Source organism: Rattus norvegicus, chromosome 1 (assembly GCF_036323735.1).
Source record: "Rattus norvegicus strain BN/NHsdMcwi chromosome 1, GRCr8, whole genome shotgun sequence".
Classification (NCBI taxonomy): Eukaryota; Metazoa; Chordata; class Mammalia; order Rodentia; family Muridae; genus Rattus; species Rattus norvegicus.
Window position 1 is genome coordinate 236,192,859 of NC_086019.1, and position 17,655 is coordinate 236,210,513.

The following is a 17,655-nucleotide window of genomic DNA, read 5'->3' on the forward strand; positions in this document are numbered from 1 at the left end:
ACTGGGGAGATGTCTCCATGAGTAAGAGCACCAGATATAGAAACCTGAGGACCTGAGTTCAGATCCCCAGCACCCATGGGAAAGGATAGGTTTGGACACGTGCACCTGCAACCCCAGCACTGAGGAGGTGGGGACAGGGCGTGGAGACAGGTTGATACTGCCTGCTGTCCAGCCAGCCTAGTGAAAACCAGAGAGTTCCAGGTTCAGCTTCCTTTTGATGTGTTGATAAAAAGACAAAGAGGCGGGGTATGTTCTGTGGAGGTCTAGGGGAAGGGGGTGCCTCTGTGGGCCCACGATGAGACATCCCTTCCCCCTGAGGGACCAGCCACACAACGGTATAGTATAGAATAGAGTTTATTCAGGACATGGGGAAGGGAGTTAAGAGGGTAGTGGGGCAGAGAAAGGAAGGGGGGAGGGAGGGAGAGAGAGAAAAAAGAGAAAAGAGAAAAGTAGAGGCTGGCCATGAGCACGTGGAGAGAAGGGGGGAGGGGAATGGGGAGAAAAGAGACAAAGGGGGAAGAGGGGAAGAGCAAGAGAGTGAGGAGGGGCAAGCAGCCCCTTTTACAGTGTCAGGTAAACCTGGCTATTGCCAGGTAACTGTGGGGGTGGGGCTTAGACAGAATGCTAACCCCTTTATCTTAAGGGAATAAGGCAGAGAGCAAATGAGGAAGTCACCTGACATCCCCATCTGGCCTCTGTGCACCCATAAAAGCATGTGCCTACACACACACACACACACACACAGGCACACCCATCTACACATCCACATACACAAAAGACTGTTACAGACTATCTTGAGCTATTTTTAGTCCTTTTGAAGGCCATGTCTGACCCAGGATGTATTCTTAACAGATCACTAGTTTCCAACAATCCAGAAGTTAAGACTTTATCAGAGCACGCCTGAGACCTATAACAAAGGCTTCCCTGCCTTGGTGTCCTACCTACCTGTTGTCTCCATCAGTGTATTTGGTAACTGCCTTGACTTATGACTTTGTTCCACCACTAATAAAAATCATGTAACCTTTTGCAATGGGATCCATCTTTCTTGTCTACTTGGATTAATGTGCCTGTGGAATTAATGTGGTCTGTGGTCACTCATATTTGGTTCCACAATAAACTATCCCATTTGAGGCAGAACCGTGTTTTGTATCAACATCAGGAGAATGGAGTGAGCGGTTTCTCCATGCCGCTCTTAGGGACTAAGAGTGGACATCTAGAAGAAGTCTGTTTATGACTCCAAATAGCCAAGGACATATATCTGTAGAGAAAGTCACACGGCAGACATAAAAGGAACTCCAGAGATCTGATCAGATCAGATGTGGGCAGGGAGTGATATTCAAAGAGAGGGCTAGTCTGGAGCTTAGGGGTAGAGCCATGCTCATTCCCTGGCACGCAAAACCAAATACAAAACAAAGAGTCTTAGAAGGGCAGGGACGCAGCTCAGTGGATGAAGACACTTGCTGCCAGCACTGATGACCTAGATTCAACCCCAAGGTCCCACAGGGTAGAAGGATGCTGAGAAAAGGACCTGTAGGACTTATACCTGTTTCTTATATTCAAAACAAAGTCAACCCAGGATATGAATGGGAGCCCAGGGCTGACCTGCAGCCAGAGTTAAAAACACAGCAACAACACCCACATCACCCACATCATACTCACACCCCCATCTCACACTAGCGATCGAACCCAAACCTGTGAGCTGCCTACAACTGCTCTGGGATTTTGCTGGGCAGAGCTGGACCTGTCTTCATGCCTATAGTTCCTTAGTCAGTGGCTCTCAACCTGTGGGTCTCCACCCCTTTGGGGGTTGCATATTCGATAGATAACCTGCATATCAGATATTTACATTATGATTCACAACAGTAGCAAAATTACAGTTATGAAGTATCAACGAAATAACTTTATGATTGGAGGTCACCACAACATAAGAAACTGTATTAAAGGGTCACAGCATTGGGCAGGTTGAAAACCACTGCCTTAGGTGTAGAGAGGACCTAAGTGGGAGCCTTTTGGAGGTCTCTTCACTTGGTAGCTGCCTTTCTTCAGGAAGCTCCTCTCCTCTGGCTTGGGAAGAGCGCCATCTTCTCTCTAGATGTCCTAGAAGTTTATCCTGGGTGTAAGCTCCCATCCGTGTCTCTGGGTCTGAACACATCTCCAGCAAATTGCAATAGCACTGGGCAACAGCCACTCTTGCCTCAGGGGCACACAATGAACCCATTTGTTTCCTGGCTGACAAGTCTGTGCTTTGGTGGGGGCCCCCTCTGGATTGAGGGCAGGTCCATGCAGGTCTGCCTTGAAGTCTTCTTGAGTCTAGGCCCAGACGAGAAGAACACTGATAAATGTCATCAGCGACAGTGAGTTGGCCAAGCTTCCTTGGCATCCTCAAAGCCTCACCTCCTGTCACTAATGGGACATTGGTCAACAGCAGCCATGGACTGAACAGAGGAAGATATTCTGGCTGAACTAGTGCAAGGCTTGGAAAAGGATCATGGAAGCATGGGTCCAAAACATGTGGGAGTGGAAGATTGGGGTTGGAGCATGTCATTTCAATGACAGCAGAAATCATTGTAAATAATGTGTTATCAGAATAGGGGCTACAGTTACATTCATAAAATGTGGTACATGGCCATATAATTGTCCCATTATGTCTAATTATTCATAATTCATAAGTATGTCTAATTTGTTATAAATAATTTCACGAAGCGATGAAATGGTAGCTAACATTTATTGAGTATTCTGTGTTAGGCACTTTAAAAACATACTTGGAATAAATGAACTCACTTAAGACAGCACCCCTGAGAGGGAGATAGTATTACAATCTACATTTCACAGATGAGCCAACCAAAACACAATGGGTAAAAGGGAAAACAGATCACACAGTAGATGACACAGGACATCAGTGGTAAACAGAAAAGAACATTGTGCGTTTTCAGTTTCCCTTTTGTATTCCCCTCCTCCTCTCCCTCCTCCTCCTCCCCCCTCCCCCTCCCCCTTCTCCTCTTCCTCCTCCTCCCCCTCTCCTCCCCCTCCTCTTCTTCCTCCTCCTTCCCCCTCTTCTTCCTCCTCTTCCTCCTCCTCCTTTTCTTTCTCCTCCTCCCCCTCCTCCTCCTCTTCCTCCTCCTCCTTTTCTTTCTCCTCCTCCCCCCTCCTCCTCCTCTTCCTCCTCCACTTCCTCCTCCTCCTCCTCCTCCTCCTCCTCCTCTTCCTCCTGTCGGGTCCCCCATCCCACTCCCCCCCCTACGCCCAGCTATGCCCCTCACGCTGTGCTCTGTCTAATCACCCAAGCCAGATCTCCTTCAGAGGAGCTGAGGCCCCTCACTCTGGCCATGGCTCACTTACCCATCACTGACAGCTACTGTCTGCCTGCTTCTCACCCTCTGCCCTTACTCAACTCAGGACTCTGACGCTTCTTTTCCCAAGATCTGCTGTTGGTTACCTGCTGTGGAATTTTGGTTAAGTCACTCTCTTATGTAAAAAATAAATAAATAAAAAATAAAAAATAAAAAATAAAAAACAAACAAACAAACAAAAAAACTACGATCCTGGTGCTCTGAAGACAGAGTCGTCTGGTTTTCCAGACCCTTTGTTTTCTGACAAGAAAATGCGAGTGTTTATCTGTGCATACTGTGCTCGGCTGCGGCTCCTTGTGCTACCTGGGGATGCATGGAATCCCAGGCTCCATTACCTTTACAGAATTTTCAGCTTTTCTATCTATTTTCTTTTTCCTCGAGCTGTCCCTCATGGCTTTCCTATTTTCCAGAATCACCTAGACGAGTGGTTCTCCCCTTTCTAATGTTGTGACCCTTTAATATAGTTCCTCATGTTGTGGTGACCTCGTTATTTTGTTGCCAGTTCACAACTGTGATTTTGCTACTGTTATGAATCGTAATGTAAATATCTGTATTTTCTGATGGTTTTAGGCAACCCCTGTGAAATATCTCCAAAGGGGCCGCGACCCACAGGTTGAGATTTCTGAGCTAGATATTCTGTTTAAAACACAGGCTCTCAGGACCTATTCTAGTCCAGTTAGTACAATCTTTGTAGAGGAGAACCTAAAAGTCTGAATTTCGTCTCAAGATGGTTCTAACTTATGCCTAGTTTAGGAAGTACCACACTAGACAGGGCAGTGATATTTCTTTCACTGAGGACAGTGGCTGGCACTTCACCAACTCATTTGACTGCATTCAGAATGAATGGCTGAAATGAGCTGCCCCGCCCCCATCCTACTCACGTGGCGGTGCCCTGCCAATGAACATTCAGTTGCTAAGATTCCACCTACCGGCAGGTGGCGCTGAGTCGACGTAAATGCCATCCCGGGAAATGTTTTACTGGAAATTCCAGCCTCCAACGCAGCTCGATTGAATTATATTTTTTCGTACTTACTTTATCTGTGACTCTCACTTGCATGTATAAATTGGTTTCTGGAGGCGTGCTTTGAATGAGAGAAGCCAGGGAAAGCAACCTGACAAGGCCTGGGAGGTAATGAAGGGACTGGATGGGCATTCCTAATTGTCCTAGCTTTCATTCTCTACGAGCAAGCACTGTGTGTTGTGAAATTACTCAAAGTCTGCCGTTTCAGCAAGAGTGCAGCTAGCCTGTAATTTCTGTTAGTCATCTACTGTTTCCTTTATGGGCGTTTAATTGGACTCACCTTTTAAAATCATTTCCCTCACAAAGCTGTCTAAAGGGCTGTCTTGGCTGTCTTTTGAGGTGTGGGAAGTCAGTCCACAGTTAAAGCTGGGGCCCCATAGCCAACGCCTCTTCCCCTTCCCCCAAAGGGCATCAGCGTGCAAGTGACTGATAGGGCTGGTCTGAGCCAACAGCCAACTATCAGGCAAGGCCATGGCCCCAGCTGAACTGTTTTCTTCTGCAAGCAGACCTTCAGGCAGGGGCCCTGAAGGAGGAACCATCCTGAAGTGCTTGCAGTTTTCCCAAGGCTCCGTGCCCAAAGCAGAGAGAATGGTGGCTTGAGGAGGAAACAAGGAGTCTACAGGACAGACCCTGTGAACAAGAGGGTGAAGTTCAAAGGCCTCACACAGTATAGGGGTCGCACATGGCAGAAATAACCATCAAGTTTTGCATGGGCAGGAATAGACCGACAGTGGAGGTTAAAAGAGACTGGTGGAGGGGCTTATACGGGAGAGCCAGAAGTAGCACAGAGTTCATTAGAAAGAAGAGAGGGGAGGAGAGGGAAGAGGAGGGATGGGAGGGACGGGAGGGGAGGGAATAGGAAAGAGAGGAGAGGAGAATCGACCAAAACACACTTTGGCTGGATGCTGGTGGTGCATGCTTTTAATCCCAGCCCTTGGGAAGCAAAGGCAGGTAGATCTCTGTGAGTTCAAGACCAGCCTGGTCTACAGGGTGAGTTCCAGGATAGCCAAGGCTACACAAAAAAGACCTTATCTCAAAAATACATAAATAAATAAACGAACAAATACTGGGATGTCTAATACTTTGCATGCTCATTTTTAAAACAAACAATTTAAAATAACAAAAAAGTGGATACAGTTTCTCCCTTTCTTCCTTGAATTATCTGGAATACAGTTAGACAGGGGCAAAAAAAAAAAAAAAAAAAAAAAAAAAAAAAGGCAGCCAGAAGCCAGTGTGACCCAAACTGATTCGTAGGGAGGTGTCTGGTTTGGAGGTGTGAGGGTCATCAGGTAGTATGAGGGTATCCCCCACAGAGAAGCAGGGAGAGGAGGCTTTCTCTAAGACCAGAAAGAAAGAAAAAAGTTAAGGACTTTTCCAGATTGAAGGAGACTAAAAGAATGACAACCCATGCAGTGTGTGATCCTGAACTGGCGTCTGTGCTGTGAATATATGACAGAAACAGTAAATGGAACCTGAAGAAAGGGAAACTCTATCACATTGGTGTCAGGCTGCGATTTTCTCTGATTTTTGTAGCATTGACACAAAAATACAACTCTTGCCTTAAGGGCAGTCGACATAGTTTGTTCTGAAGTGACCAGGACCTGGGAATTCAGACTCAGGTTATATCAAATCCCTATCCCACACCGAAGGAGCTGCATTCTTTTTGTTTGTTTGTTTGTTTGTTTGTTTGTTTGTTTTTAGCGGAACAAAGAACAGTCATACATAAATCAAGGCCCTGTTCAAAGGTATTGGTGCTCCGTTAAACAGGCAGTTACAGCCAAGCCAGTGGTCTTAGCTGTAGGCCTCAGATGCTATCTGATGAAACTCTGGTAGACCGTGGCCTAAGGGAAAGAAGGCTCATGGGGAGCCTACTTCCTCACAGCCCTTTGCACTATGGAGATCCAGAGATATCCTCTTCCTTACAAGGTACAACAATGGAGTCCTTGGTTTTAGTTCCCAGGTTCCTCTTCTACCTTCCTTATCCCAGTAACTGGCAAATTTCTCAAATGGTTTACAAGAAGAGTGGGCGTGGTCAGAGAGTGGGCGTGTCTTTTGATTAGCCCCTCCCATTTGTCATTCAGCCCACCTGCCAGCCCAATCATGGCTGCCTCCCAGCTCTATCTTCATTCTGACCCTCTTCCCCCTTCCAGAGAGTCCAAGCTGCTGTCTAGACTGTTGGAGTGGCCTTTTCCTGCTGCTTGCCAAGCTGTCTGTCTCTCTGCCTTTTCCAATCTGCATCCTACCCAGCAGTCAGAGTAGACATTACCTAGGGTTCCTACCCCATGCTCTGCTCAAGATGGTCGAGCACTTATTACATATTTATTTATCTTATTGTGATTCTTCACCTTGTTCTCTAACTGCCCTGGTGGGACAAGAATTCTTGGCTGTTCACCCTCTAATCTCTCTAGCCTACAAGAATAGGTAAGAAAATAGGTTTGGGGGTTTTTTTGGTTTTTTTTTTTTTCACTTGAATTGTTGAGCCAGGATCTCTTTGTGTAGTCTGGGCCATCCTGGAACTCTCTATGTGGACTCACCAGAGATTCTCTTGCCTCTGCCCGAATGCTGGGATTACAGGCGTGTGCCACCACATCCCGCAGTGAATAGATTTTTCTTTTATGTATTAGGCTAAGGAATTTCCATCTGAGTCATCAAGTAATGAAGGTCTGTCACGTTCAGAGAAAAAAGGTGAGTCTGAAGAACATTGATTTTGGTCTCCCTTTATTGACCGTTCTCCAGTTGACATAAAATTCTAGAAGTCAGGCTGGGATCATATAGAGATTTTTCAAAGAAAAATCCATAGACTTTCCTGTCTTTTGAATATCTCGTGCCTGTTGCTGGAGGTTGCATGCAGGGCCATACACATCCTGAGACACACTCACCCCTGAGTCACTCGCCATTCTGCCCCAGAGTTTCTATCTTCTTGAACATGATTAAGTTCGGTAGACCAGAAAAAAAGGTTGTATCTTCTCCTGATAAAGATGGGGCGTCGAGGAGGAACCTCACCTTTGAAGGGAAGATTAGCCTCATCTTCAGACACTCCAAGTTACGATGGTCACACGCCTCACTTCTAACGTCCTTGTTCAAAGGTCAACAGGTTGAAATGAGCCCCACAGGTCTACCAGAAAGGAAGGCCCTGAAGCTCTCAGAATTCTAAAGCCTGTCAAACAAAATGTAAGGACTTAGCCAAAGGAGTTCTGAATTAGACATTTTAAAATTAGGTATGAGCATTAATAGGTATTTTATTTAAGAAGTATTGCCATATTAAAATTTTTCTTCTTTCCCCTCCTTGTTTTCCATTCTTTCCAGTTTGTGCTGCCTGTATACTTGTTGAAGCATTATCAAGCTCCCAGTGACCAGCCCCTTAAAGAAAACTGAGTCCTTCCCCACTCTCCACCCCCCACCCCCCACCCTCACCCCCCACCCCCAACCCTGCATCTGTAACACTTCATCACAGTCTTTAAGGATTCTCTTCAACAGCTTCCAGTCTAGACTGATTTTTTTGTTTGTTTGTTTGTTTTAGGAGGGATGGAGGGGGTTGTCACAGAAGCCTTCATTGTCTCTCATTCTTGGTTCTCAATCTACAGTCATTGATACCACTGTGAAAGACCCCAGCTTAGCAACAGTAACGCCATTTTGTAAGGCTGTACTTAAGATGACTGGTTCAGGAAAAGGTTAGAACTCTGAGTACACAGCGGCTGCCAAACAAGATGTGTTTGGTTGAAGGCCTGGCAACAGGAGGACTGCCGTTGAGCACCTGACAATGAAAAAAGCCCCGGGAGAGGTCCCACACCCTGGTGGGGGGCCGAGTCAGTTGTTATGTTTCAAGAAGGTAGCTTGGAAACTTGCCCCCAGGCTAAACTCTTGGGGGGCCGAGTCAGTTGTTATGTTTCAAGAAGGTAGCTAGGAAACTTGCCCCCGGGCTAAACTCTTGGGGGGCCGAGTCAGCCGTTATGTTTCAGGAAGGTAGCTAGGAAACTTGCCCCCGGGCTGAACCCTTTGGGGGCCGAGTCAGCCGTTATGTTTCAGGAAGGTAGCTAAGAAACATTAGAATCCACCAATGATATCCCTGTAACCATGCATCTGCTTCTGTATGCTTGCTTCTGCTCCCCAAAATCCTATAAAAAAGCCCATCCTTGGTTCTGTGGGGCGCGCCAGTCCCCCGAGTGACTGAAGCGCCCACAGGTGCCTGTGCCTGTGTATCCCGACAATAAACCAAATCCTCTTGCTGATTGCATCCTGTGGTGTCTCGGTCTGGTCTTTGGAGTTAGAGGATCTCCATCCCGAGGGAAAGTTCTCCCTGAGAGCTTTTCATTTGGTGCGTTGGCCGGGAAAGGAGATCCTCCACCCAGGGACCACCGACCACCCACTGGGAGGTAAGCCGGCCGGCGTCTGTTTGTCTGTCTGTCTGATTTTGTCTCGTTCTGCCTTATTCTGTCTGTTCTGTGAGCACTCAGCCAGGTCTGTTCTGTGAGCGCTCAGCCAGGTCTGTTCTGTGAGCGCTCAGCCAGGTCTGTTCTGTGAGCGCTCAGCCAGGTTCTGTGAGCGCTCAGCCAGGTCTGTTCTGTGAGCGCTCAGCCAGGTTGTTTGGAATTTGGGCGGGACGAAGAAGGAGCTGACGAGCTTGGACTTCTCGCCCCGCAGCCCTGGAAGACGTTCCAAGGGTGTTGGGGCCCGACTTTTCGGGGCCCAATCTGGGAGAGGAGAAAGATCCGGACTAACGGCACTCTGTCTGTATTTTTGGCTTTCAGAGGGCCCCGGACCTTTGCCACCTCCATCTGACTTTTTGCTTTCAGTTTGGTACCAAAGCCGTGCAGCACGCCTGTCTGTTGTTTGTTTGACTGTTGGTGTTGTTTGTTTTCTCTGTGTTCTAATCTTCCTTAGAACTAACATGGGACAGTCCCTAACAACGCCCCTAAGTCTCACTCTTGATCATTAGAAAGACGTCCACGACCGGACACACAACCAGTCCGTCGAGGTTAAAAAAAAAGGAAAATGACAGACTCTCTACACATCCGAGTGGCCCACTTTCGGAGCAGGATGGCCAGTGAATGACACATTTAACAGGTTAAAGATCGGGTCGTCCACGGACATCCTGACCAGGTTTCTTATATTATCACTTGAGAGAGTCTCGCCTTAAACCCCCCCTCCTGGGCGGAACCCTTCGTGGACCCGAATTGGCCTCCCCTCAACCCCCAGCCTGTCCCCTCGGCCCCGCCCGGTCCGCCGGCCACGTCTTCCTCCCTCTACCTTTGTGAAATCAGAGCCTTCTAAGAAACCTGTCCTCCCGGCAGACCCAAACTCCCCTCTCATAAATCTTCTCTCTGACAGGCCCGGCTGAAACGGAGGAGGCAGAGCCGCCGGCCAGATCAGTTGCCGGGCCACAGTCTGATAAGGGTTTCTCCCCTGTCGCAGGGAGATTGCGCAATAAGCGCGAGGTGATGCCAGATTCAACCTCCCAGGCTTTCCCACTTAGACAGGGAACCGGTGGCCAGACCCAATACTGGCCGTTTTCAACAGCTGACATTTACAATTAGAAACAACACAACCCTTCTTTCTCCAAAGATCCGGTGGCACTCACCGACCTAATAGAATCTGTTTTACTTACCCACCAGCCTACTTGGGATGACTGCCAACAGCTCTTACAGGCCCTCTTAACCTCAGAAAAAAAACAAAGAGTGTTCCTAGAGGCCAGAAAGCATGTTCTGGGAGATGATGGGCGTCCCACCCAGCTGCCTGAGGACCAAACTGGGATTTTAATACAGCTGAAGGTAAGGGACACCTACGCCTTTATCGCCAGTTGCTTCTAGCGGGTCTCTGAGGGGCTATACGACGCCCTACTAATTTGGCTCAGGTAAAACAGGTATTACAGGAAGCAGGGGAAACTCCCTCCGCCTTTCTAGAGAGACTTAAGGAGGCCTACCGTATGTATACTCCCTATGACCCAGATGACCCAGGACAAATGACGAGTGTCTCTATGTCCTTCATCTGGCAGGCTGCTCCAGATATCAAGACTAAGTTACAGAGGTTAGAAAATTTGCAGGGCTATACATTACAGGATTTACTTAAAGAAGCTGAAAAGATTTTTAATAAGAGAGAAAATTGAGTCGAATCTTGGCCGCCGTAGTTCAGGGCCAAGAAAAGAAGGGAGATAGGGGGGAGCTCGAAAGGGGCTGAAGCTGGATAAAGATCAATGTGCCTATTACAAAGAGAAAGGGCACCGGGCCAGAGAGTGCCCCAAGAAGCCTGGCGGACCCCGAAAGCCTCGACCACGAACCTCCCTCTTGGCTCTAGATAAAGATTAGGGAGGTCAGGGCCAGGAGCCCCCCCCGAGCCCAGGGTAACGCTTAAAGTTGGGGGGCAGCCGGTTACTTTCCTGGTAGACACAGGAGCCCAGCATTCAGTCCTCACCCAAGCTTCAGGACAACTCAGCGACCGGACGGCCTGGGTACAAAGAGCTACTGGTGAGAAACAATACCGATGGACTACGGACCGCCGGGTTCAGCTGGCTACTGGTAAGGTGACCCATTCCTTCTTACATGTTCCGGACTGCCCGTACCCTCTGCTGGGCCGTGACCTGCTCACCAAGCTAAAAGCACAAATTCATTTTGAAGAAGGAGGGGCCCAAATAATTGGCCCCCACGGAACTCCCCTTCAAGTTCTAACCCTATGAACTGGGACAGGACACTGGCTTGGACAGAGACTGGTGGGATGGGGTTGGCGCTCCAACAGCCCCCCTTAATTACAACTCCAGTCTCCATAAAACAATACCCCCTGTCATATGAAGCTTATCAAGGTATAAGGCCTCACATTACGAGGCTTCTAGATCAAGACATCCTAATCCCCTGCCGGTCGCCTTGAAATACGCCTCTTCTGCCTGTTAAGAAACCCGGCACTGGAGATTATAGGCCAGTACAAGACTTGAGAAAGGTCAACAAGAGGATAGAAGATATTCATCCGACTGTTCCAAACCCTTACAATTTGCTCAGTAACTGTTCATCGATGAGAAACAGGGGTATGCTAAAGGGTCCTAACACAAAGGTTGGGACCCTAGAAACGCCCTGTGGCCTACCTGTCTAAGAAATTGGACCCTGTGGCCTCCGGCTGGCCACCGTGCCTAAGGATGGTGGCTGCTATTGCTGTCCTGATCAAGGATACTGGAAAATTGACTTTGGGACAGCCACTCACCATCCTAACACCCCACACAGTAGAGGCCTTGGTAAAGCAGCCCCCAGACCGCTGGCTCTCTAATTCTCACACCAAGCCTTGTTACTGGATGCAGAACGGGTTCAGTTTGGGCCCGTAGTCACCCTCAATCCTGCCACCTTGCTTCCTCTACCAGAGGAGGCAGAACAGCATGACTGCCTACAAATCCTCACAGAAGTACATGGAACCAGGCCGGACCTATCGGACCAGCCTCTTCAGAATGCTGACCACACATGGTACACGGATGGCAGCAGCTTCTTGGCAGAGGGAGAACAAAAGGCTGGAGCTGCGGTCACTACGGAGGACAAAGTGATTTGGGCGAAAGCCCTGCCTGCTGGTACCTCCGCACAACGGGCTGAACTCATCACCTTGACTCAGGCGCTCAAGATGACAAAAGGTAAGAGGCTAAATATATATATACAGACAGCCGTTATGCCTTTGCCACGGCACACATCCACGGGGAGATCTACCAGAGGCAGGAGCTGCTCACATCTGAGGGTAAAGATATGGCTAAAATTCTGGCCCTCTTAGAAGCCCTATTCTTGCCCAAAAGACTGAGTATTATACATTGTCCAGGATACCAAAAAGGGCACAACCCAGAGGCACGAAGAAACCGGCTGGCCGATGCCACGGCGCGAGAAGCAGCCATGAGCAAACAAATCTTGACCTTAAATAGCCCAGACCAACCCACGCCCCCACCAGTGGGACAAACCAGTTGGGTTTATGCCCATGAGGACATAGAGCTCCTAGAAAAAAAAATGGGGGCCATCTACCACCCTCAACTAAAACAGTGGGTCTACAAAGGAAAGACAGTTATGCCAATAAAAATGACTTTTAAATTGATCTCCTTTTTACATAAATTAACCCATTTGGGGTTTAAAAAGATAAAAACCTTACTAGATCGGGAAGAGATAAATCTGTGTTTTTTTTTTGAATCGAGACAAAGCGATACAAAAGGTAACTGAGAGTTACAAAGCGTGTGCTCAGGTTAACCTGGGAAGGACCATGATTGGACAAGGAGTTCGTCCTAGGGGACACCGTCCCGACATCCATTGGGAAATTGATTTTACTGAAATTAAACCAGGTATATATGGATACAAGTATCTCCTAGTGTTTATAGACACCTTCTCAGGATGGGTCGAAGCCTTCCCCACAAAACACGAGACTACAAAAATGGTCACCAAGAAGCTCCTCGAGGAAATCTTTCCCAGGTATGACATGCCTCAAGCGTTGGGGTCAGACAACGGGCCCGCTTTCGTCTCCCAAGTAAGTCAGTTGGTGGCCAAATTGCTGGGGATTGATTAGAAATTACATTGTGCCTATAGACCCCAGAGTTCAGGTCAGGTAGAACATATGAATAGAACAATTAAGGAGACTTTATCCAAACTTACGCTTGCAACTGGCTCAAAGGATTGGGTGGCCCTCCTTCCCCTAGTTCTATATCGGGCCCGGAATACCCCGGGCCCCCATGGTCTAACTCCTTTTGAAATAATATATGGAGCACCACCCCCATTTGTCCATTTCTTTGATTCAAACATTGCTGATTTTGCTGACAGCCCTTCTCTGAGGGCCCATTTACAGGCCCTACAGATTGTGCAGAGAGACGTCTGGAGACCTTTGGCCGCTGCTTACCAGGACAAGCTTGAGCATCTGGTGGTGCCACACCCGTTCCAGATTGGAGACACCGTGTGGGTGCACAGACACCAGACCAAGAATCTCGAGCCACGGTGAAAAGGACCCTACACCGTCCTCCTGACTACCCCGACCGCCCTAAAGGTAGACGGAGTCTCGGCTTAGATCCACACACCACACGTCAAGGCAGTCCGGTCTGAAGAATTGACTAATCACAACACTACACCCCAGACATGGAGAGTTCAACACACTCCAAACCCCTTAAAGTTAAAACTCCTACGTGGCTCCTCCTAGCCCTTTTGTGGCCTAGAGTCAGTGGGGGAATAAGCCCCCACCAGACAGAAATTTCTTGACCAAGTCGAGTGAAAGATTTCACTCAAAGTTAACAAAAAAAAAAAAATGGGGGAATGAAAGACCCCAGCTTAGCAACAGTAACGCCATTTTGCAAGGCTGTACTTAAGATGACTGGTTCAGGAAAAGGTTAGAACACTGAGTACACAGCGGCTGCCAAACAAGATGTGTTTGGTTGAAGGCCTGGCAACAGGAGGACTGCCGTTGAGCACCTGACAATGAAAAAAGCCCCGGGAGAGGTCCCACACCCTGGTGGGGGGCCGAGTCAGTTGTTATGTTTCAAGAAGGTAGCTTGGAAACTTGCCCCCAGGCTAAACTCTTGGGGGGCCGAGTCAGTTGTTATGTTTCAAGAAGGTAGCTAGGAAACTTGCCCCCGGGCTAAACTCTTGGGGGGCCGAGTCAGCCGTTATGTTTCAGGAAGGTAGCTAGGAAACTTGCCCCCGGGCTGAACCCTTTGGGGGCCGAGTCAGCCGTTATGTTTCAAGAAGGTAGCTAAAAAACATTAAAATCCACCAATGATATCCCTATAACCATACATCTGCTTCTGTATGCTTGCTTCTACTCCCCAAAATCCTATAAAAAAGCCCATCCTTGGTTCTGTGGGGCGCGCCAGTCCCCCGAGTGACTGAAGCGCCCACAGGTGCCTGTGCCTGTGTATCCCGACAATAAACCAAATCCTCTTGCTGATTACATCCTGTGGTGTCTCGGTCTGGTCTTTGGAGTTAGAGGATCTCCATCCCGAGGGAAAGTTCTCCCTGAGAGCTTTTCAACTGCAGAAGAAGCTTCCTTACCCATAGCAGCCTGTAGCTGCATGGATCATGGGACTTCCACACGGTTTCAGGGGGCAGCTTGGAACACAGACATCACCCTGGTCTCCCCGCAGCAGCATGGACCATGACATCAACATGGCTTGCTTCGGCAGGAATAATCACAGACATCGACATGGCCTCTGGAGGTAGCATGGACCACGGAAGTCTTTCAAGGAGACTTAATCCAGAACATGAACCATTCATTTCAGATAATCTTGTTCAGAGTCAGCGCAGTTGGGCAGGGTGTCTGGGGGAAGGACTTGTGCAGAATCCAGGCTGCTGCACCACCCTGCCCTTGGCACTAGCTGCCCTGTCAGCACCCTGGGCACAACCATCATACCTGCAGCACAAGGGCAGGGTGGTGGCCCTGGTTCTCACCCCCACAGCAGGGCGAGCAGCTAGACACCAGGGGCTGCTGCTCGACCCACCGCATGCCCAAGTGGCAGCACGGGCCTAGTGGGCGGGGCCCGAGGACCAGCCCTACTCCTCAACACTTCTGCCATATCTCTAGTTCTGCTTCCCTCTACCACTCCATTCTGCCATCGTTTTTCCCCCCAATTCTATGAAATCACGTTTTAACAACATCTTCCCATAAGACCTGCCTTTTTTTTTTTTCAGTCATTCTGGAGAAACTGTATGCTTGCAGGCTCATCCTCCCGTGCTACATCTCGCTCGGAAGCATCTATGGATCTCCCGGGCTCCTTGGCGTGGCCCTGCAGCTTCGTGGGTGCTGGTGGCTGCTGCCACCTTGAACGGGTGTTGGAAATGCTCCCCACCCCCCTTTTTCTATTTTTTTTAAGTTGTTTTTCCCTTGAGATAGGGTCTACTGTGTAGCTAATGCTGGCCCCGTAACTTGTTATATAGACCAAAATGGCCTTGAATTCATAGAGATCCTTCTGCCTCTGCCTCTGCCTCTGCCTCTGCCTCTGCCTCTGCCTCTGCCTCTGCCTCTGCCTCTGCCTCTGCCTCTGCCTCTGCCTCTGCCTCTGCCTCTGCCTCTGCCTCTGCCTCTGCCTCTGCCTCTGCCTCTGCCTCTGCCTCTGCCTCTGCCTCTGCCTCTGCCTCTGCCTCTGCCTCTGCCTCTGCCTCTGCCTCTGCCTCTGCCTCTGCCTCCTGTGCCACACAACTGGCTAGTGTTTCCCAAATTCTCATATCTCTCTCTTCTCTTCTCTTCTCTTCTCTTCTCTTCTCTTCTCTTCTCTTCTCTTCTCTTCTCTCTCTCTCTCTCTCTCTCTCTCTCTCTCTCTCTCTCTCTCTCTCCTTCTAAGTCAGGCTATTGCTATATTGTTCTGGTTAGCCTGGTACTTACTGTATGGTCCAACATACCCTTGGATTTGTGGTAATCCCCCAGCCCCAGCCCCCTGAGTGTGAGGATTACAGGTGTGTCAAACCACACCAGTTCTTCTATAATGGCGTATGCCAGGGCTAGAGAGATGGCTCAGAGGTTAAGAGCACTGTCTGCTCTTCCAGAGGTCTGGATTTCAATTCCCAGCATCCACACGGTGGCTCATAACCATCTGTAATGGGATCTGATGCCCTCTTCTGGCCTACAGGCATATATGCAGGCAGAAGGCTGTATGCTGTATACATAATCAATCAATAAATATTAAAATAAAAAGTAATAATGGCGTATGCCAATGGACTACTTCAGAAACTAAACTCACTTTTGTTGTGTAGTTCTGAGTGAATATCTTCGGGCAAGTACTGAACATGTGTGAGCACAGAAATTACTGAATGTTTCTAGAACTCTAGGCTTGTCCCAAACAAACACGTTTTAGGATTTCTTGGACATCACTGCACCTGTTTGTCCATCAGATAGCCTTGGTCCCAGAAATTACCTGGCCAAAACTGTCCAACAAACCAGCCCATTATTCCAGTGCTCCCTCCTTAAAGGCACACTTTAGAGATTTTCCCTGTGTTGTTATTTCAGGCCCAGGCCTGACAAGCCTTTCTTCTGGCTGTGGTTTTGATCATATCGAAGACCGTCACACCAACATGCCTTTTATGGTCTCCGCACTACCGCATTACCGTGTGAGGGATTCTAGTCTACCGAACCCTGCTTGGAAAATGACGGAGCTGGAAGAAGGTAGTAGAGCTCAGTAAATAACTAGTACCAGCTTTTTGCTTGTTGGAATACCAGAGAGGGTGACCATGAAAGAGACTGGTCTGGAAAATAATTTCTCTGAGGGATTATAATATTTCACTAAGGAAAAAAAAAGGTGTTATGTTTTGCAAAATGAGAGGTTAAACTTACCCAGATAACCAATGCAGAAATATGAGAAAGGATGTACAAAGAGGTAAAACGGAACACATTGGCTCATCTGACATAAGCTTCCTATATGTTGTGGGGCATCCCCCGGAGAAGAATGCCCAGGCGTGGTTGTGGTGGTTGTGAGACCACTGAAAGTCTTTATTAGCGGGCGAGAGACTATACCGGATGTTCGGGGTGGGTTTTAAACACAAAAAATCATGTTCTGGGTCGACATACTTCAGGTTAACAAGAACAGCCAGAAGGAGAACTACAGAACCTAAAAAGCAAGGTTCGTACACGTAGAGACTTCCCACAACTTTGACTTGGACTTTGGTGGACTTTGATGGACTGGGCCTGTTTTCATTTTGGGCGGGTGGTTCTGTCTGCATGCTGAGTTTTTCAGCCTGAATGTCTCTTCCATCATGGAGTCGGTTGTGTGGTTGTGCTAAGGTCTGGGGGTTTACTAACGTCTGGGACCCTTTTACATTCCTCACTGGATGAGTTAATTCATGGACTCGTCCTGTTTTAGCTGTAGGAACCTGGTGGTAATCCAATCAGAATGAGAATTAAAGACCCAGCCAGTGCTGATAGCAGAGCTATTAGCCAGGGGACCAAGAGAACAGAAGCTGGAATCCACGACTTCTCCAACCTGGGCAAGATTTTCTCTGATTGGTCAGTTAGCATACAGACAACAGGTTCCTCCCAAAGTCATACCTAGGTTTCTTTTTAATCTCATGAGAAGTCTAAGCCTCTCCAGTTTTACAGGACCATGTCTGCAAGGGGATCTAACGTCTGTTTTAATTAAGAAATGGACACTTTTAATACCTCTAGGTCTTGTTTGACCTATCTGTTCAGTTTGGAAAGCATCAGAAGAGGCGCATTTAGTCAAACCGTTAGTACGCACCTACCAAGTAGCCTCAGAGGCCCAGTAGTGTCGTTGTCCATATAAATTAACTCATAAGGCAGAACAGCAGGCATCGGAAGAAGGGGGAAAGCCTAGGTTAAACGTTTTGGATAGCAGACAAGTTTTAGCCCCTT

The 17,655-nt window shown here is 48.3% G+C and overlaps 1 long non-coding RNA gene across 1 annotated transcript; it reads left to right on the forward strand.

The window, feature by feature from the left end:
• Window positions 1–506: 506 nt before the first annotated feature.
• LOC120100015 (uncharacterized) lies at window positions 507–15,991 on the forward strand. The gene is made up of 4 exons (XR_005499635.2): window positions 507–4,479; window positions 6,996–7,056; window positions 7,678–14,512; window positions 14,985–15,991. It is a non-coding gene; the product is annotated as an uncharacterized LOC120100015 (long non-coding RNA).
• The last annotated feature ends 1,664 nt before the right edge of the window (window positions 15,992–17,655 follow it).